This window comes from Camelus dromedarius, chromosome 6 (genome assembly GCF_036321535.1).
Source record: "Camelus dromedarius isolate mCamDro1 chromosome 6, mCamDro1.pat, whole genome shotgun sequence".
NCBI classification, from domain to species: Eukaryota; Metazoa; Chordata; class Mammalia; order Artiodactyla; family Camelidae; genus Camelus; species Camelus dromedarius.
The window spans coordinates 48308835-48331217 of NC_087441.1; the positions used below are offsets into that span (position 1 = coordinate 48308835).

Below are 22383 nucleotides of genomic sequence, written 5' to 3' on the forward strand. Positions count from 1 at the left end.
AGTACAGGCAGCCTCTTTAAGCTGTAAAAGTAAGGAAACAGATGTTCCCCAAGAGCCTCCAGAAGGAATACAGTTCTGCCAACAACTTGAACTTAGCCATAAAAACCCATTTTGGACTTCTGATCTCCAGAACTGTAAGATAATAAATTTGTGTTGTTGTGGTAATTTGTTACAGCAGCAGTTGGAAATTATTAAGCTAAATGTAGTCTGCTTTGCCTAGTAGGGGCTAAACTGTGTGTTGGGAATTAGGAATAGGTAACTTTTAAGGGTCTAAAATACTTATGTTTTCTTGTAAATGAAAATTTCCTTCAGTTTTTCTATCCATCCATCCATCCATCCATCCATCCATCCTTCTCTCTATCTGGTAAATAAAAATAAGTTACCTAGTTGTTACAAATTGCCCACTTCGCTAGGGTAATTGTACCACTTTCTGAATGTGAGACTTATACCATATTGGCTGAAGGTCTGTACTCCCTTTTAAATCAATCGTTCATGTCACAGTTGGGGTGCAGGTGGATAAATATATTTACAAAGAGAGAAAATTTTCAGTTATTAATTTTGTTTCCATTAGACATGCTTTGTGGTGTTTTTATACTATTTATTTATGTGGCCAGGTCGGGGGCTGCCTTGACAGCTCCTTGATCAACTCATGCTTGCCAACTTTAATGACGCTAAAAGTACAGTGTGAAATTCACAAAAATCACTTTGCTTTGCATTTCAGCTTAAACTAGTAAGATGTATATTATGGATGATTTTTTTTTTTGCACTCCTGGGTGATTTTTAATAAAAGTGGAATTGTGTGCCTCCTGTTTTCCTTTTCAATATGTATTTTAAACCTCTGTTCTGGCAGTTGCAATTTCTTGCCTTCTAAGAAAATCGTCTGAATATCAGACTCAATAGAGCAAAGTGGTTAAGAGCACAGGTTTTGGAATCAGGCAGTACTCATTCTAATTCTTTAGTTTGGCCACGAAAACTAACTTGGGTAAGTTACTTCTCTGCTCTAAGGCCCAGTTTCCTTGTCTGTAAAATGGGAGTAATAATATCTTCCTAATAGATTAAGTTAAGAAATATACATGTATTAATCAGGGTTTTCCAGAAAAGACAGAACAAATAGGGTACATCCAGGAAGAGATTTATCATAAAGAATTGGCTCATGCAAATATGGAGGCCAAGAAGTCCCAAAACCTGTCATCTGCAAGCTGGAGACCCCAGAAGCCAGTGTTACAATTTAGTCCAAGTCTGAAGGCCCAAGAACCAGGAGTCCCCAGGGCAGAAGACGGTGTTCCAGCTCAGTCAGTCAGGCAGAAAGGGCTGAATTCTCCCTTCTGCCTTTGTTTTCTGTTCAAGTCCTCCATGGATTGATGATGCCCGTGCACGCTGGGGTAGCCCATCTGCTTTGCTGAGTCCGCTGGTTCAAATGCTACTTTTATCTCGAAACACCCTCACAGACATACCCAGAAGTAAAATTTAGTCCAATATCTGGGCACCCCGTGATCCAGTCAAGTTGATGCATAGCGTTAACCAGCACAGCGTGTAGGCATAAGTACTCAGGAGGTGGTGGCTGTGATGACAGCTGTTGCTGTCCTTCCAGAGCAGCTGAGTTAGGCAGAGGAAGCATCAACACCCACCTGAGGATCTGTATCACTTATGCCCCTTGTCCTCCTTTATTCTAATAATCTGTTTATCAAGCCATCGGTATTCTGTTGCCAAAAGAATTTATAAGCTAATTAACCCAGGTGGCCGGACACTTCCAGCAGCATAACACTGCCCTGCATGTCATAGTCAGCTCAGGAGAGAAGCAGAGAAGCGTGCATGGCCTCTGGAGACACATCATGCGTCAGCTCCTTTGCCACAAAATGTGCTACGTCTGTGAAGCGTCCCTTGGTTATATTTTTATTTTACAGCACCCTGCACTGACCATTTTGTGTAATAATGATGCTCTCCTTCTCAGCTCATTGGCTGCTAGTCAGTAATTGATCTGAATGGATTCTTTCAGCACCAGTATATGGTGTAGGCTCAGGGGAGGCAGCGGCTGTAGTAACAGTGGGCCGCGGTGCCACAGACAGGGTTTAAAGTAGCCATTGTCTACACCGGCAGAATGGACGCTAAGCAGAGTTTGCTGTTTTCTGGGAGGGAAGACATCTGGAACTGTGTGTTTCCAGAAGAAAATGCACCTTTGAATTTGTGTAAGAGTCTGAATTTTCATTTGGAAGTCAGGCTGGTATGCTATTTAAACTGGTGCTTTTTTGTTGTTTGTTTCATGTCTTAGGAATGATGCTTCAGAGAAGGGAAGCCTGATATACTCAGGGTGTTTCGTGACTTTGGGGTAAAAGCACTTCACCCTAGACTGTAAGTTTCTTCTGTCTCTATCGTGTTTTCATACTGACAGCAGTAAGTACTTTCAAGACTTTTTCAAGGGAAGGTTTAATGTTCATCCCTCGACCTTGGTCCCCTCTCCGGTTTAAAATGCTTTTTGAAGTCCTTTAGGAAGATGCTGAACATTTAAAGATCGTCCTTTGCCCATATGGTCCAAGAGTAAGTGCAGAACAAGTATTTGCTTATTCATTAGAAAGCTACAGCTTCTGTCCGCTGCTCTTGGGGTGGGAGGGCAATGGGGATTGTAGGGAACAAAAGAAAGCACTTTGTGTTTGGTGGGGGCAGGTGTCACCTCCCCAAATTCCTGCATCTTCTCTCTTCAGAGGACAATTTTAAAATCTCTGTTGCAGATGATGAATTGAACTTTATTTGTTGCCTCTACCTCCCCTTCCCCTCCCCAGCTAACTGCTAGCATGGAAAATTTGAATGAGGTTTTTCCACCTCAGTTTAAAATATTTAAACTGCCTGTCATCAACTTAGATTTTGTGAGGGGCCACACTGGTCATTGTCACAGCTGACAGAAGCCAAATATTGTCATGTAAGAACTTTTCAGTGTGATTATATGCATAACATTGAAATTATTCTGAAGCCAATTCCAATAATTAATTTGATCCAAGTTTAGTAGAGCAATGGATTTGTGAATTATCATTGTGAGATTTAAAGAATGGTCTCTTACTGCTAAGGTGAAGGATTGTGACTTAAAGCATTTGGCCGTGTTTGGTTATGAATTACACAACACATGCACACTTGGAGGCTGCAGAGAGTAATGAAGCTGGGATTCCCAAGGGATGATGTTTCATGGCTATATGTAACATCTGGGTGCACCGAGTTTCCTATATTCCAAGGAGGCTGTGACTTATTTCTAAAGCCGTATATGCATGAATCTCCTGGTGAAAAGGAATTTTCCAGAAATGGGAGTCTAGGGAAAGAATAATTATTTCTTTATGCTGCCTAGACTTGAGTGGATATTCAGCAATCTTTGTTTAAATTCGTAACTTGTGAGAAAAAGTTTTAAGACAACTTTCGTTCAGTTGTGAATGTAATTATGTATTCAACTAGCCACTGAAGTATAAATAATTCACTTTTGAACATTTTGCAATTAGCTGAGACATAAATACTGGGTCAAGGGTGTCACTGAGAGAGTTTCCATTGGGTTTCATGCTTTTTAAATTTTTTCCTCTGATACAACGAAAACATTGTTCAACAAACTCAGGCATATGTGCATGTGTAAACACAAATGCTCACGTGGGTAGGAGGATCATGTGCTATGTCCAGCCTCAAAAAAGGCTAAAAACATTAATGAACAGGGCAGCCCTGTCATGAATCCTGTTTCCTGATGAGATAAACAATGACTCTTCATTAGAAGCTAAAATTTTTAATTAAGACGATTCTGCAGTAATTATCCCAGTTGTCTGCCTCACTGGATTTTAATGAAAAAGACTGATTAGGTATAAAACTAGTAGCATGATTAAGCATTCAGGGTTGTACTGGTCCCTGAGGTGAAAGTGATGAAAGCCTGAACTATGTTCTCTGACAGAGTGTCCTAGGCAGTCGATGTGGCGCAGCGTGTGTGTCAGTAAGCGTCATTTTCATGAATAGGCTCAACACCTTAAGGTAAAAACAGGTTCACAGCTGGTTCATTTACACAGAAATGTTGATTGAATGTTTACTACGTGCTGTAGTGATGCGAGAGCACCAAGGAAGGTGTTTGGAATCAGATACACCGATTTGAAGTCTAGGTTCTTTTATTTAGCAGACTTGCAACATTGGGAAAGTCCCATAACCTCTCAGCACATCAGTTGTCCCATCTGTAAAAGCAGACAAATAATACTTCTTCACGTAATTTTTGAATTTGTAAGTAAGTCAACATGTATTCAGCCCCCATCACAGTGCCTGGTGCGGAGTAGATGCCTTATGAATAGGAGCTATTGTTACTATAGCTTTTGTTTGGGAAATGTCCTAGAATTTTCTTTGAATCAGTCAGTAAATGCAGTGTGTAGACCCCCACCAGTTTACATAAAACTTAAGCAGAGAGAGAGAAAGAAGTGTTGTGGATAGGTGATACTGAGGACTTAAAAGCATGGTGATACTAATTTTCTTTGCAACAGTAATGAACAGATGTTAGAAGTCCAATAGGTAAATATTTTCAAAATCTGGAGGAAATTCTCTTTCTCACTGTCTCTTTTTTGCTTGGTAAGACACTCCTGGAAACACAGAGTAATTGGCTTCTAGAATTGCTTCACTTTCTTATTTGCTTTAGAATGCACGGTTCAGTGAACAAATTTCTGGATCTGCCAGGATCAATTCACATTATCTCTACCAGTCTCTGTTCGTCAAGGATACTTTGCTAGGAAGTTGGTGGGAGTTAAGGTGTGTGCAGTATTGGACAAATTAATCCAACCTAGCTTCATAGACACGTCCTAACCTTATAATCCTGCTCTCCTTGGTACTGTGCTGTAACCATCTGAGTTAACCTCAGTATACAGAGAGAATCAACATAGTGCTGACTAGGGATAAGTGGAGAAAAAATTCAGACTAATTCAGGTACGTTGAGGTTAATGGCCAAGTACTTCATAGAGTGCGGAGTTGCAGGTAATTTGGTCCATGAGGTTGCTAGATTTCTGTGCCATGAGGTGCTAAGGCATCTTTGCCTATTGACATTTCAGGGACTGCATTTGAAGCCAGTGGGACCTGGATTTGAAACTTCGATCCTTGATTAACTGTACCTTGGTATAATCTTGTGGAAGAATCCTTTTCTATTTTCTTATCAGCCTAATAGGGATTCTGGTATCTGTACATGTAATTTCATGGAACTAAGGTGAGAATCGAATGTAACAGTGGGTTTGGAAATGACAAATCATGCTTATATTCATTCTTATATTTATTTGTCAATTAATGGAACAACTGATATACCCAAATACTATGCCAGGCAGGGACATTCAAACATGAATAAGGTACACCCAAAGCTTCAAGGAATTTTCAGTCTTAGTGGGGCGATATATAAGTCAAAAGAAAATGACCATTACGTGTGATAAATGTTTGGCAAAAAATATGCCTAGAATGCTTTGAAAGCCCAGAGAAGTATCAAATCCAGACTGAAAGGTTGGGGCATGCTTCCTGGAGAGACTGACACTTGATTTGAGTGCTGAAGGATAAAGACAGTAGTTTGGGGCATCCAGGTCACAAGGGCATGTAAGGCAGTGGGAGCTCTGTGAGTGAAGACTTGGAGGCGTGCGTGAGAGTGCTGGGGCTGTCATAGGTAACCTGGTGAGAAGTGATGACGGCCTGAATCAGAGCTGAGACAGTGGAGGTGGGAGGAGGGAATGGATCTGAGAGAGAGAGTGAAGAGGTGCCATTGGCAGGACTTGTTTGCAAATGGACATGTCATTCCTGTCTCAGTTGTATGAAGCTAGACCAGAGGTTGGGAAGCTTCTCTTCTTGGGCATCACAGTATAAACTGTCAGCCCCATCAGAATTTTACAAGGATCCCACTAAACTTGAATCTGAGATAGCTGTCTGGATATTTGGGAGCTTCTTGTGCCATTAGGGAACTACACAGAGATAAGGACTGTGTTGTCGGCCAGTTTACTTAATCTTACCAAGGAGAAACAGCGCTTCCTGCTTTTTGCAAAAATCAAAAAAGTTCTGCAATCTTAAATGAGCCACCAAGGGCTCAGTTCTAGTGGGAAGGAAGGTTGGCTTAACCTGGCAGACCGCGTCCTTTTAGGTGCTGGGAGAAGGCAGGAGGAACATAGAACACGTTGCAGAAGAGAAAAACCTAAGTTCCAGCCCCAGCCTTGTGTTCAGTTGCAGAGTGAAATAGGTAGCTTCCTTGCCCCTTGAGATTCTTTCCCTTTTTCACTGCATTGGTATTTGGAAATTAAAAAATTACCACCTCCTCACTCCTGCCCATTTCCTTTTTCCATTTTTATTAGAAATTGCTGTGGCCAGCTCACTGGTGTTCTTTGTGTTCTTTCATAATTGTATAGTCACTGTTGTGATGACGGTTAGGTGATCATTTAGTCTGTAGGTTACAGAATGAAAACAAATAGGTGTGGATAATTCCCCAAGAGCCCTAGAGGATAACGGGTATCACCTAGAGGCGTAAGCTTCTGACTGGCAGGCAGCTTTTGAAGTGACAGGGCAAATGTATCTTAGGAAGTAGTAGCTAAACTTGACATTAGGTGGCTCTCTTGTTGACGTGTACCTGAGATTACGGATACTGTGGTGGGATTATACTTGGTGGGGGGAGGCTCTTTTAACCTTTAGATGCAAGATGAAGGCAGTTTGTGCCAGGGGTATTATATACACCACACAAAGTACATCAAGCCATCTCCAAGGAGCTAGAGAGTCTGTGAGGGAGTTTGTCTATGAAGAGGGCAGGGTAGTTGCTGTGAGTTACCCTGATGGCAGAAACAGCCATGCTGCAAGGTCTGTTCTACTTTCTGCTGGCATGGCAGTGGGCATCTGGGCAAACACTGATGCTGCCTCCTCCATTCTTCTTTCCTGATATCTGGTATCTGGTACAGACTTCTTTAAGGGAAGACTGTGGCACACATCCATTCTGCTCTTGAAGGTGTCAGTGAATGTCGCCTGCATAAAAGAATCATGGTAGTCATTAATGTTACTCTCCTACGTGGGCTTTTTTGGGTGATGATTCATTATTTAAATTTTTTAAACATGGTAGACATAATTTAGGAGACCTGCTTGGGATGGGGAAAAAACAGACACAAGATTTTCTGTAATTCATTAGTTATCAAGCCAGTAAATTTTTATATTAATGTGGAATAAACCAAGGCTCATAACCTGCTCATTTATTCTCACCAAAATGTTTTATAACATTACACAACACTTCTTTTACAAAACAGAATATCTAGTTTGTGGCACTCAGCAGTTAATTGCTCTCTTCCTGTACGCATTACTAAATGAGATGGCAGATGGGAGGTGAGTGACTGTTTCACATTAGTGCCTAATTGGAATGGAGGTTTTTATTTATTAATATAAGAAGATCACTTGTTTATAATTATAAATTATAGAAGCACATGCCTCTTTTATTAATGTGCCGAAGCAAGGATTTATTCTTAAAAATATATCTACCATTGGAATTTGTCTTTATTTTCCATTACTCTGTGAATTCCCTGAGGCAAAGAATAGTGTATTTTCACTCTGCACGTAGTAGGCATTCAGTAATTTGTGCAGAAGTGAATTACTTTAAGTGGAAATGATGTGTTTATCATCATAGAATCACACTTAGGAATTGAAGAATTGACATTCAAATTCTTCACATAGTTTGTAGTCTATCTGTTGTCACCTAGGTGGTTGGATAATGTTATGAGATATGAGTGTACTTTTTTTTCATATTGGACTCTTCCTTTTTCTGTATTTTCAACATTTAAACATTAAATATACTTTAATTAATAATATACTTTACTTAAATATACTTTATTTCTGATAGTCTTCAGACCTAAATTTATAACTTCAGAGAATTTTGAGTGTTTCATGGTTGCAGTAAACATTCATGTTTTCATAATTTTTTAAATATGATTTTACTGACTATGTGAACTTTACTGACCCTCTGTGTGCAGCTGCATAAAGGAGCAGCTTCTGAGAGAAATTAATAAGTGTATTTACCTTCTTTTTCTGATTATAGTTTTTTTCATCAGTCTAATCTGTATCTAATCAGTAAGGACCATGCCTGGATTTTATCACAAAAATAAGTACAACCAGTAAAAAAAAAAAACCAAAAAACTGCAAATTGAAATTGGAACCACAGAATGTATATATATTAAGGTTTGAGAACGTAAATTATATACTAACCTGGCGTCTACGTGCAGTGAAGGATATACTGTAAAGATGGCTGTGCTATATGGATGATATCGTTGCTCTGACCTTTCTGTGCATAATTAAGAGACCAGAAATATGATACTTTAGGAAAATAATCAAATACCTCAGAGACAAAAAATTATATTTTCCCCATTGTATAAAGAAAAGCATGAACAGGGTGAATTTTTTTCAGTGTTATCTTAGAGGCATACAGATTTTAGGGCCCATTAGTACATAGTGTTTCTGTATCTATTCTAAAGGATTTTTAAAAATTTAAGTGATGACTGTCATCTTCATTTAAAGAAGCATGTTTGATAAAAATTAAACTTCCTTTAAAAAATAATCTTAGCATAAATTTGGGATAAAAATTACTACTAAACCTAACAGAAAATAAAACCAAAATAAAAATAACTTTCTTATGGGTAGACAGGAAACATCTGTATATTTATTTGTCCTTATAATAATTACCAGAGGTCTTGAAAACAGAACGATATATGTAAATAAAATTAGAATAGTTTGTAAACATCACAAGACAGTGTCCCATGTTGTTACAGCTGTCTCAGTATGATCTTCAGTGAGCTGTAGAGGTACAATGAAAAGATGTGCTTCCCAACAGCCACTCGTGAGAAGGCTTAAATGATTCTAGAGTTGTCAGGTAGTATTGACAGGAATTGAATATGCAGAAGGCACTTCCATCTTGACAGCCCAGTAATGACTTGGAGCTAATTTTAGTTGCTTTCTGTTCAGAAAGAAATGAAAAAGATCTTTGTGTAGAATGAAACCCCTCATCTTTGGGTTTCAAAGAGTGAATTGTAATAACTAGGAACAGGTTTAATCTACAATCTTTATAGTAATTACACCAACGGAACAGAATGCAGAGTAGGAGATATTATCCTCTTGTCCTGCCAGGTTTCATAGCTGCTGGCCCATCAGATCCGCCCAGAAAATAACTCTGAAAGAAAGAAGTAATGATTGGACCGGAAGCCAAGTGCTTACCAAATCACTATTCAGAAGGAAGCATCTGCCATCTAGGAAAGTCAGATGCTTAGAGATCCAAAATTAACCACATGGGTCCTGAGAAAATGGTACAATGGCAGAGCCACCAGACACATTACTTAGTGATTCAGACATTCAACAACTATTTAATAAGTGTTAGTTTATTTCAGGCATTGCTCTTGGTGCTAGATTATGTAGCAGTGAACCAGATGGCCAGGGTCCTTGCCCTCACAGAGTACACAGTCTTTCTGGGGGAGAAATCAAGAGTAAATAGCAATTGTATTATGGTGTCCACGAGGAAGGCATTAAAGTGGCACCTCGTGTAGAGTTGGACCTCATGAAAGGTATTCTGAAGGAAATGCTCTGTGTATTTATTACCATCACACAGAAGAACCAGCTCTGTATTGGCTGGGAGGAGGTCTCTGCAATTCAGTACACTAGACATGAAGGAATAAGCTGTGGAAGGAAGAAAGGGGAATAAAATTAAAAAGATCTTCTACTAGAAATTACCCTATGAGCGAAAATTCCCGTGAGAAAAAAATCTGATGCTAAGGAAGATAGCCCAAATAAAAATGAGCAGAAAACAAATGAACAAATGATCAGAACACCTAAACTCATGTTCTGATGAATTTTAGAGAAGCCTATGAAAGACTTTGAAATGACTGTTAAAAGAACAGAACCGTGTGAAACAAAACCAGAGAGGAGTAAAATGACATACTGGTTGATCCAATCCAGTGTCTTGAAAATAAAAATGTAGTCCATGAAATCAAAATGCAGTATATTTCACAGACTCTAGAAGGGACAGAGCCCAGAAGAGAACAGTAAATTTGAAGCTATACAGAACTGAAGTGCTCATTCATCGTTTAGTGCAAAGAACAAACATGGAACAACAGTTAAGAAACATGGAAGATTAGTTGAGAAGCTTCAATATGTATCTAATATAAGTTTCAAGAAAAAAAGAGAGAATGATGGAATGTTAGAGAATCAGTATGTAAAAGATAACTGGTGATAAAATTTTTAGAATTGAAGATGATCACTCAACTACTCTGAAAATAAAATTGTATAAATCAAAATAAATTGACTTTTAGACATATAATGGAACTTGGTCATTTAGAATGAAGGAAGACCTTAAACATTATCAGGGGAAATAAACAAATAAACTGCAAATTAACAATCAGACAAGCAGCAACCTTTTATGCTATGACAATTAATGCCAGAGAGAATGGGATGATGTCTTAGAAGTGCTGAGAGAAGATCTAAATAAACTTATACTTGTGTACACAAAAATCATGCAGAAGAGAAGGCAAACAAAGAGAATTTGAGACACAGTGAATAAGAGAATTTCTCATTCACATCCACTAAAATAATTTTTCTTTGGCAAGAAAAGAATGAAAACAGAAGAAAGATGTGGATCATGGGAAATGAGAATGGACACAGGAATTAATGAAGTATGTTGAAAGATTTAACTGTTGGTTGCAAAAAATTCTTTCTTTGTTTAAAAAAGTTAAAAGTGAAGCTCTACTTAAAAATAAGACACGGAGCTGTTCAAGGGTTCCCACTGTTCTGTACTCACTGTTTTAACATGTATGTCTACATAATTCAAGATCGTGTTAGAAAATTTTTAGATAAGTTTGAATCTTAATATCCTAAAGTGAATCCTCAAAATAATAGCAATGCAAGTATAGCTTTTAAATGAACAGAAGGAAAAAATACAGGTATGAAAATAACTGATCCAACAGGAAGCAAGTTGGTGAAGAAGAGACCATGAAACAATATGATAAAAAGAAAGCAAAAAGAAAAAAAAATCAGATAGTGGAAGTAAGTCCAAATATACTAGTAACGCCATAATTATAATACATGTACATTTATTAAACTCATTTTTTGGAAGTTGAATTATCAGATTGGTTATCAAACTCAATCAGCTTTATCCTGCATCCAAGAGAAATAGCAAAACCAAAATGATGATGAAAGGTTGAAGTTGCAGGGATGAAATTGCAGGGAATGTGCAAATAAATTAAAGAAAGCAAAGATCCTCAGAAGAAATGTAGTTTAAAGTAGGAAAAAATGTATTTATATAGTTTTATGTATGTATACATGTAAAGAGAAACACTACCAAATAATCTTAAAAATAATCTACCATGATGTCACAAAACTATCTATATATGTTTGTATATAACAAAATACTGTCAAATTATATAAATCAAGAACTAAAGGGAATAACCAATAAATCCTCAGTCATAATGAAACTGATGGATCAAGAATATAAAAGCAATTAAGGTTATGGAAGCATTGCAAAGTAAAATAAAAGAAATAAAATTAATAATCTCTCTATATCTCTATCTCTAACTCTCTGTAGGTACCATATGTACCTCTCTATGTAGCTGTATCATCTCTAATAATGATCTTAAATAATTTGTGGGTTAAAGAAAAAAACAGCACAAAGTTGTACAAAAGTAAAACTGTTGTATATAAAAACTTGTGGGACACAGCTAAAGAAGTATTTAGAGGTAACTTTGTTAAAAAGAAGAAATTCTGAAAATGAATGATTTCTGTTCCATTCCAGAAACTAGAAAAATAAAAACAAAATAAATGAACACTAAAAACTATACAAAGAAGTAAGAAAAATAGTGAAGTAAAAAAACCTCAAACATAGAGAAGATCAACATAATTCAAAACTAGTTGTTTGAAATAATTCTATAACAAACTCCTAGCAAGACTGATCATGAAAAAAGAGAAAAATCACAAAGAAACATTTGGGATTTTTTGAGAGAGATTATTTAAGAAATATATAGATGGTATGTGGTTATATTAAAGAGACTATATAAGTACAAATAGAGTATAAAGATTTAAAGAATCATAAATGAATACTATGAATACCTTTATGCATATATGTTTAAAACATTAAAGGAAATGGATACCTTTTAAGAAAAAAATGACCAAAATCAACATAAGGAGAATTAAATTGATAACTACTAAGGAAATAGAATTAATAATCCAGTTTCCTTTCCCCTAAAGACACAAAGTCCGGATGGTTTTCTGGGCTAATTTTCATTCTAGTCTTCAAATAACAGAAGTTTTTTTTTTTTTTATATATATATACCTATTCAGTGACTAGAGGAAGAGAAAAACTTAACTCATTTTTAAAAGGCTAGTGTATCTTTGATACCAAAACTGAACAAGGACAATAAAATAAATGTAAATTGTAGATACAATTCTTTTTTAATCAGAGATTCAAAACACACACACAAATTAGAAAAAAATCACAATCCAGAAATGTATATAAATTGCACCATGATGAAGTAGAATTTATCCAAGGAATGCAAGATTTTTCAACTCTAGAAAATGTATTGATGTTATTATGCATCACATTAGAAAAATTATTGGAATACAATTCTCATGTTTCTGCATATCTTGCAGACACTGATTGGCTGTTGTTTGAGACTATCTTTTAAGCATGTTTGTAAAGTGAACAGCCTTGGAGAATGGAGATGGTGTCTCTCTCTGGAGCAAAGAGCAGGCATTTCCAGTATTATAAATATAATTCTCCCTCCAGAGCAGTGGGCAGGCATGTTAAGATTTGTGTTCCTTAAGTTCAGGGTTCCTCCCTTGTAATTCAGCCTGCTGCCTGTGCAGGTATTTACCTGGGTCCACTTGTGTTTTTCCCGTGAGATTTGGGACCAAAAGGACCTGACGCAAATATGCTGATATTCATGCTGCTTGCTGTGCCATGGGTAGAAAAGTCTTTCGATTCTGACCCTAGAGGCTCACAACTTCTGCCTGCATCTATGAAATTGTGGCAAGCTAACTTGATAACTTGCAGATAAGGTAAAATCTCATACCCTTCACAGTTCTTGACAATAGCCACAGAAATAACATTTGGCAAAATTCAGAATTCATTTTTGGCAAAAAGTTTTGGCAAACTAGAAACAAAAGGAACTACCTTAACCTGCTAAAGCATATATATCAAATACCTACAGCAAGGTTAATAGTGAGATTTTAGAATGATTTCTGTCTAGATCAAGACAAAGAATTCTATAGTTACTTTTACTTAGCTTATACTGGAGATCTTAGACAATGAAGTAAGATAAGACAAAGAAATTAGAAGTATAAGGATTAAAAAGAAAAATATAAAGCTGAGAATAAATAGAAAAAATTCAAGGTACTCTATAGACAGACTAATAAAATTAGTAAGAATGTTCAGCAGGTGACCTATGCTTATAAGCAGACTTAGGTTAATGTGTCTGTATTTTCTGCTAAACTCAGGACAAGGATCACATCTTGCTCATCTGAGCATACCTAGTACCTAGTACAGTGTCTGACAGTAGATGCTTATTAAGTTGCTGAATAAGTGAAAGTATTGGATACATAATATATATGGGACTGTGTATTCCTGTACTTTCAATTTATGGATGAGGAAACTGAGACTCAGAGACACTGTAACATTCAATGTTACATAATCTATTATTAGTAGAAGAGATTCAGATATTTTGAATCTGAGTCCACTCTTTCCATATACCTATGTACTATCTTTTGGTGTTATAGTGGTAGCTTTTTTTGTGTGTGAATTAGGCTAATAAATATTTCATATAATCACAGCACTTATCTGACTTAATAAAAGGAAATAAGAACTTTGCTTAGGAAACAACCTTCTTGGATTTTCACCTTCCTTTTACGTCTCTATTTAGGCAACATATTTTAGTAGGCTAAAGTGTTTTTCTTTTTGTTTAATGTTGAAGAGTGTCATTAACTCAGCACAATGCCTGCTCCATCCATGAAGGATGCTTAATATGTTGAGTGAATTCCGGTATCAGCATATTCTTGCCCAAAAGATCCCAAGTGATTAGTTTCATGGAATATTGCCTGGTTCGCATATTCTTACCCTTATCCCTTCATTCTTAGCACTTTCAGGAATGCTTGTCAGACAGATAGGTACAATTAGGATAAGATAACATTAGTATAATACTTGATTTGGCAATTAACAAACCTCTCTACTTCCATGCCTCTGCATTTCTGATCTTGGGAACAGCTATCAGTCAACGTGATGGCTAAGGATGACAAGTTATTACGTTCAGGCTTGCTAACCTGTACGGACTGTATCAATGAGCTTGTCCGCTTCTGGTTTGGTTTGGCCAGTGTCCCTCCTTCTCCCAGCCCTAGCCCAGCAGGAGATCAAGGCAGTCTTTTCTCCATCCCTGTGTTGTTCAGTACAAAAGCCACTAACCACTTAAGATTATTGAGGGCTTGAAATGTGGCAAGTCCAAGTGTGGCAGATGTAAAATACACACTGGATTTTGAAGACTTGTGAAAAAAAAAGACTGTAAAATATGAAGTTAATAATTTTTCTATTGATTAAATGTTTAAATGCCACATTGGATTAAATAAAATGTATTATTGAAATTTATTTCACTTGTCTGATTTTTTTAAATGTGGCTACTAGAAAAAAATTGAATTACTTTTGTGGGTCTCATTTTATTTCTATTGAACAGCACTGGTCTGTGCAATTCTTCCCCTTCTGGGCACCTGCAGTCTCATTCTCCCCCATCCCTTCAGGCCCAGGTGTGGTGACAGCTCTCGCGCTGCTAGTGCTGCGTTATCCTCAGCAGTCCTCTCACACCTTACCCACTATACTAATTTTGTAATGAGTATTTTCATAAACAATCCTTCCTGGAATTTTTTTGTAATAACTCCATTTCCTATTGGGACCCTGACTGATGCAATGACTGTCTGACATAGGCGGACAGATGATCACCTTAATGATGGCCTCCACCTTTGACTGTAGAAGTTGTTGATAACAGAACATTGTTGATCCACTGCCATCCAATTTAAAGTGACTATAAATGGCTATAGCATGAAAGCACTTTCATTATTATTGTTTTTCACATTGTTGTACGTACATATTTTTGTGTGTGTTCCAGTGAAACTTTGTTTATAAAAACAGGTGGCAGGCTCATTTAGCCTGGTGGCTGTATATGCTGACCCTTGTTTTACTTCTTTGTAGGTGAGAAAGCCTCCCGTTTTTCTAAGAGGGGCAAACTGGAAGGAAATTAACACTGATTAAGTTCATACTATAAACTAAGCTCTGTACTCATGGCTTTTATATTCAGCGTATCCTTGAATCTCCACACTTTAATCCCCATGCTTAGGTCAGAAAATGGAGTTTCAGAAAACTGAAATAGATGGTCCACAATCACATGACTGGTGGGAAGCAGAATCCTCTGACTCCAAATGCTCTTTCTTCCCCACCATCACAGCTTCCCCTGTGTCCCATCTGCATGCCTTCCCCAGAGTCCCTGGTCAAACTTGCTTCTGACTCTGTAGTGACAATGATGACAGACAGCAGCTAAACTTTATTTAGGGAGATGTTTTCACTCTCTCTCTCTTACTCTTTTTAGAATTGAAATATAGTTGATTTATAATACTGCATTAGTTTCAGGTGTACAGCATAGTGATTCAGTTTTTTTTTCAGATTATATTCTGTTTGGGTTATTGCAAGATATTGAATATGATTCCCTGTGCTATACAGGAAATCCTTGTTGCTCATCTATTTTATATATAGTAGTTTGTATCTATTAATCCTATGCTCCTAATTTGTCCCTCCCCACCTCCTTTTCCCCTTTGGTAACCATGTTTGTTGTCTATGTCTGTGAGTCTGTTTTCTTTTTTTAATCTAATTCATTTGTATTATTTTTTAGATTCCACATATAAGTGATATCATACGTATTTGTCTTTCTCTGCCTGACTTATTTTACTAAGCGTAATACTCTCTGGGTCTATCCATATTGCTGCAAATGGTAAAATTTTATTCTTTTTTATAGCTGAGTAATATTCCATTGTGTATATATACCACATCTTCTTAAGCCAGTCGTCTGTTGATGGGCATTTGGGTTATTTCCATGTCTTGGCTATTGTAAATAGTGCTGCTATGAACATTGTGATGTGTCTTTTTGAGTTAGAGTTTTTGTCTTTTCCGGATACATACCCAGGAGTGGGATTGCTGGATCATATGGTAGCTGTTTTTAGTTTTTCAAGGAATCGCCACACTATTTTCCATAGTGGATCCACCAATTTACATTCCCATCAACAGTGTAGGAGGGTTCCCTTTTTTTCATACCCTCTCCAGAATTTATTATTTGTAGACTTTTTGATGTTAGCCCTTCTGACCAGTGTGAGGTGACACCTGTTTGTAGTTTTGATTTGCATATCCCTAATAATTAGTGATGTTGGGCATCTTGTCATGTGCCTGTGGCTATCTGCATGTCTTCTTTGGAAAATGTTTATATAAGTCTTCTGCTCATTTTTTGGTTGGGTTGCTTGTTTGTTCAATACTGAGTTGTGTGAGCTGTTTGTATATTTTGGATATTTAACCCCTTGTCAATCATATCATTTACAAATATTTTCTCCTAATCTGTAGGTTGTCTTTTTGTTTTGTTGATGGTTTCCTTTGCTGTGCAAAAGCTTTTAAGTTTGTTAGGTTCCATAACATTGTTATATCTGTCTCCCTCCCCCACCTTCACTTTGATTAGACTTGTACCCTCAATAGGAATAGAAAGATTTGAAATTAACATTTTGCTGTACAGAAAGCCAGCATCTCAAATGCCTTTTAAATATTTAAAGCTTCCTTTGTTATTATCTACCCACTTATATTCAAAACATTCATAAGGACAAGAAAATGGTTTTGGAGGTTAATATAATAACATTAATAATAGTGCTAATAATAACAACAATAATACAACCAATGATACATATATGGCTTTTCTGCTCATTCTAATTCATAATTCATATTATGTGTGTGTGTTACAGTAAATAAAAATATGGGAAGATAATAGGATAGAAGGTAGGATGATATTAACTTATTTCTCTATTCCTCCCTTCAGCAGCAACAATACCACATATTTTACTGTATTTTTGGAGAAATAAGAGCCATTCATGACTTAGCTCCCAGTAGGAGATTAAAAATCGTGATTCCAGTGGCCTCAACATTTACTTTAAAAAATACTTCTCAGTTTATTTTTCTTACAATAAAATTTGCTAGAGATACTTTTTTGTTGTTGTTATTTTCAGGATCACCAAATGTTTTTGTAGAGAAATACTTTTTTTTGGTTCCAATTTGGCACAGGAAGAAAAATCCTGGACATCAAATATCTTGCATTTGTATAGGCTTCTCATTTCCCAGCAACGTTCTGAGGCCCTGCAGGGTTCCATAGGGCAGAGCATACAGGAAGCTGGCCCTAGCCTTTTCTCCTTGTTGCCATCTCCTTCATCTAGAATAGCTCCCATTTCATACTCAAACCCCATGTTTGAGAAAAAAAGGTCAACTTGGCTTAAAAAAAAAACATTTCCAGCTATGAGGACAGTTCTCTTTCATCCCTTCATCTTCATTCCAGTAAAACATCCTCTGGGATTTGGTAGGGCAAAAGAAATTTTCTCATTTATAAACAAGGACACTTAAATTAAAAAAATTTAAATGATTGTCAAAGGTCACAGAAAAAGACCCAGTAATTTTTGGCTGGACCTAGGTCCAGGTCTCCAGTCTCCTGTTCAGAGTTCTTGGCAGCTCACTGCAGTGCCTCCACCTCTGGAGTGACACTGCTCAGTGTGAAACAGGGCAAGCCATCAGAAATGGGGTCTGGATGAAGATGTTTCCAAATGATGCCAAGGCAACTGGTCCAACACAAACACAAATCACGGGCTTAATTGGTTATGATGTAAGGTATTGGATAGTCCATTCAAGATGCGTGCCATATTAGACCACTGCCTTCTAAAAAGTCCTCATGCATTCCAGAACAAACTCCTCCTCTTGGTAGTGTTACCAGAGGCAAGTTCATGTGCCCGATGCACTGTGAGGCCAGACACACTGAAATATTGGAGTTTGGAGCAGAGAAAGGTTTATTTCAGGGCAAGGAGCACAGGGGTGCTCATGCCCAAGAACATCCCGAACTCCCTGAAGGGTTTCAGCAAAGCATATTTAAAGGCCAGGTAAGGGAGAGGGTGCTGCAGGGTATGTTATCAGCTCATGCACAGTTCTCTGATTGGTTGACATCCAGGTAACAGAACAGTCAACACAATCAATCCCTCGTTGCCAGAAGATCTGGGGACCACGTGCTCTCGATCATCAAGTACTTAATTTCTTCCCTTTGGCGGTGGTTTTTAGCATCTGAAAAACTCAGGAAATATACATGAGAGACTATTATCTTGGTCCTTCAGAGAGGAGCTGCAGCAGAGGACGGGGGGAGGGGTCTGACCCTGGACGGCCCCCAGCGTCCTTCTGCTAGGTTACAGTAGCAGGCATCAGTCACTGACACAATGACTGCTGGCTGGGTTGGAGGTGAAGGTAGTCTGGTCAAAGAACTCTAACTGTGTGAAGCTCTCCCTACTAGTGGGGGAATGTCTAATCAATCAGACTTTTCTCTTAGAGAGTTTGGGCAAAGAGACATGCAGCCAGTGGCAAGAAAATTCACAAAAATGAAGTAGTAAGAGGAAAGCATGGGTGGAGAGAGGAGTGTGCAGCAGCTAGAAGTCAGTCTGTCGAGTGTAGAGTTGAGAAGCTGAGGCAGAGTGGTTGAGTCACTGGCAGTTGTTCCCCGGAAGCCCACGGTGCTCATCTCTACCCATCTCTGTGTTCAGTGACAGCATATTAGTAGCTTGAAATTGGCCTTGAAGGGAATTTTTACACAAAAGAAATTGAAAAAAGCTCCAAATCCAGGCTCCTCCTATAGGAGAGGCTGTTGAACATTCACCAGCACACCACAGTGCAGAGCACCTGCATAGCCAGTGACGGCTGCCCCTTGGGAAGGAATGGCTGCTGGACTTCCTGCTGGGTTGCTGGAGCTCCTACTGTGTGCTCAGAGACCTCCTCATCTCTGTGAGCTGTGTGGGAAGTGAACTGCTGGCCAAGTGAACATTATCTTCCTTACTTCACAGCCCGAGTCCTCTATTTAAGGAGCCCAAATATCGCTCCGTTTTTATGGCCTGAAATTGCTTCACAGCCTTCATCAGGTGCCAAGCAACTGATCCAGCTGATATTCACACCTGTGTTGGTCGTTTTGGCATCATTTTCACCAGGGGCTCCAACCTTTTATAAAGTTGGTATGGATATATCTGTGTCCTAATTGAGTTAGGACACTCACATGCTTTCCCTTCTCAAGCGTAAAAGGTAGCAGGGCTTTGTTTTTGAAAGATCAGTGTTAACAAGGTCCTTGCTGTGTTTGTCTGCAGTATATGAAACAGCCTTCAGCATGCTGACATGTGTTCTGGGTTTCCTTCTGACAGTCGTTACAATAGGAGCTAGCATGACTAAACCTGTGTTGATCGTGTTGGGATCTCATTTTTCATTAGGAAAGCCATGCTCCTTGGTCTCGGTCAGTCTGCAGGTCCTCTCCGCAAGGGCTCATCCTTCCTTCTACTGTTCTTGTTCTTCCTTTTGCTGACATGTTGGACCCCAAAGCGCTCTTGCTCTAGGATGCCTTCCCAATTAAGTGCAATCATCTTTATTCATGCCTTTTCTGTCTCTTTAATGGATCCCTATTAACCCTTCTCAATAGTTGCATACTTAAGTGGTTCTTAACGGTTTTCGGTGTCTACAAGTTTTTTGTGCTCTAGCTAAGTAACAAATTCCTGGGTATCAGAGAAATTGCTTTTTTCTATGTCTTTTGCTGCTTCTTATACTTAATGCTCAGTTTGTGAAAATTAAATAATTACAAGAAAATATGTATAATAACTTTTAGCATTTATTCAGTGCCTCGCATAAGCAGGACATATATCCTATATTAGGTCATTAAATCCTTGCACAAGTTCTTGGGTGCAGATATTTTAGCCTTCGTTTTATAAATGAGGACATTGGAATTTAGGGTAGCTAGGTAATTGCTTAAAGTCTTTTGGCTGATGCAATTGAGTGTGTGTCACCGCTGTTTCAATTTGGGAGAAGACCCTAAGTTGGTTTTCTTTGGTTTTCTTCAAGCAGAGGTGATTTTCCCTCCACATAACCACCATCCTACGTGAAGCGGGTAATTAAGATAGCAGTCTGCAGAGTCTTGGGTCCCAAGTGACCTCATTCTCCGATCAAGCCTCTTTTGTTCCTTTTCTTACTCCAGACTGGTTGACACTTGGTCTGTATTGTCTTTAGCTGGGGGCAGTAGGGCTCCTGCTCCAGGATCTGTGCCTACCATGCTTTGGGTACCTTCTGCTGAAGTTTACATGCCCCCATCTGGAGCCTGGGCCTAGCCTAGGGTCCTCAGTGCCATCTCATTGGGCACCACAGGGGTCCTGGGTCCTGGCCCCATTTACCTGCCTTGGGGCACTCTCGGACCTTCTCTGGGCACATGGGTTCAATTAAGAAGCACTGGGACTTTAGCCTATGAAGTTTTCCCATGACAGGGCTGGTCCCAGGGCAGCCTAGTGGTTGGAAGGCTTCTGCTGGCTGGTGTATTTTTTTCAGAGAATTGTCAGGATGGTGCTGACAGGCTGATATTTGGGAATCTTTCATGTTAAACCCAGGATACAGACTCTTTATGAACATTTGATTAGACGATAAACAAATAACAGAATTCCCTGTTTTCTACCCTTTATTGTAAATCTTCATTGATAGATCACTGTACCTCACATGGGCCATGAATTTTGTAATGCAGTTTTGAATAAGATTTTTATTTAGGCAGAGACACTGCAAAAAATATTTGCCTGGAGCTCTGTACACCTTAGGCACAGCCTGGCCCTTTTGGGCAGAGTAACCTGGCTCTCAACCCATTCTTGATAGAATCTGGTATTCGTGGCTTCCTTTGGCCTTAGCTTTTGAATTCCAAATACTTGGCTTATGCAGATCAAAAGCTCTGGCTTTCAATAAAATCGTTTCTGGAGAGGAGGAGATAGAGTCCAGAAAAGGCATACTGGGAGCCAAAAACCTTGCAGTGGAATGAGTCATACTGTCGAGTTACAAGATTCCAGCCAGTCTGGTATGATGACAAAGCCTCTGCTGCTTATGCCTCATGATATGGATGCAAACTTTATTCCAGGTCTGTGTATGAACACAGTGTTGACCACCACTCATCACAGTTAAATTGAGAAGCAATAGTCTGTGAAGTCTGATTAGTTAGCTAGAGGGTTGCTCAGTTTTTCTACCACTCAGAGTCTGGGGCCGACACTTAGCAGGGACCAGGCAGGGCAGTTATCACCTCGTGGTTAGATATAAGGTCACAGAATCTAGACAGTTCGGGTTCAATTGCCTGTTCGGCCACTGACTTGCGATACAACTTTGAGCAAATCGTGGAACCTCTCCAAACTGGTTTCCTTACCTGTAGGAGGAGGTTAAGGATAGAATAATACTTCTCTCATAGGGTTAAGGTGAGGTTGCATTAAGACAAGGTACTTGTTAAGGTAATTCCACCACTGCTAGAAAATTAAATTGTTTTATCTTGTACTTGTAAAAGGAAGTTTTGATTAACACGCTATGTTCTTTGTAAGCACAGTTCTAGCTTATGAGCACCTCCCTTCAGTGGCACAGTTGTTGTTGCAACTGGGCACTTGGCACTGGTGAGTGTGCAGCAGATACTCAATAAATGAGTTGCTCCATAAATGAATGAGCAAGTGCATTGAGAAGGATGAGCTATTCTTATAGCAAATGGGAAAGCAAGCACAAAGAGATGGAATTTCTTAGCAGTAAACATGGAGTATATGAAACAGCAAGAAAGTCCTATTCGACTACTATTTTGCAGGAAATACAGGGGGCAGGGGAACATAGGACATGACACTATGGAGAAGCAGTCAGCGAGGTCTAAACCATGCAGAACTCTGTGGTTTGTTTAACAAATAAGTTTCAAGCAGGAAAAAAAAAAAGTGGAAACCTAGATTTAAAGATATATGAGATCTGTTGATCAATCCCCATGTATAGATTTTATCAGAATTTTAATTAAAACACATTTAAAAGAATGAGTCAATTGGAGAAATTTGAAAAGTAACCAAATGTTTTACAATATTAAATAGTTACTGTGAATTTTTAAGGTGATAATGGTATTGGGTAAAACTTTTTTGAAGTCCATACTGCAGTATTTACAGATAAAATAGTATTATGTCTGAGATTTACTCTGATAATCTGGAGTTTGGAGCATTGAGTGTGATATAGATAAAACCAGGAATTAACTGTTTGGTGTAGCAGAGAGGTGCCTACATGAAAATTTATTATCCTATTCTTTCTTCTTT

At 38.3% G+C, this 22383-nt stretch overlaps 1 long non-coding RNA gene across 3 annotated transcripts in view; it reads left to right on the forward strand.

The window, feature by feature from the left end:
* Positions 1–1997: 1997 nt before the first annotated feature.
* LOC116154360 (uncharacterized) overlaps positions 1998–22383 on the forward strand; it is a 676189-nt gene continuing 655803 nt past the window's right edge. For all 3 annotated transcript variants that reach the window (XR_010381289.1, XR_010381288.1, XR_004138228.2), the window contains exon 1: positions 1998–2186. This is a non-coding gene — a long non-coding RNA (uncharacterized LOC116154360). The remainder of the gene's footprint in view (positions 2187–22383) is intronic.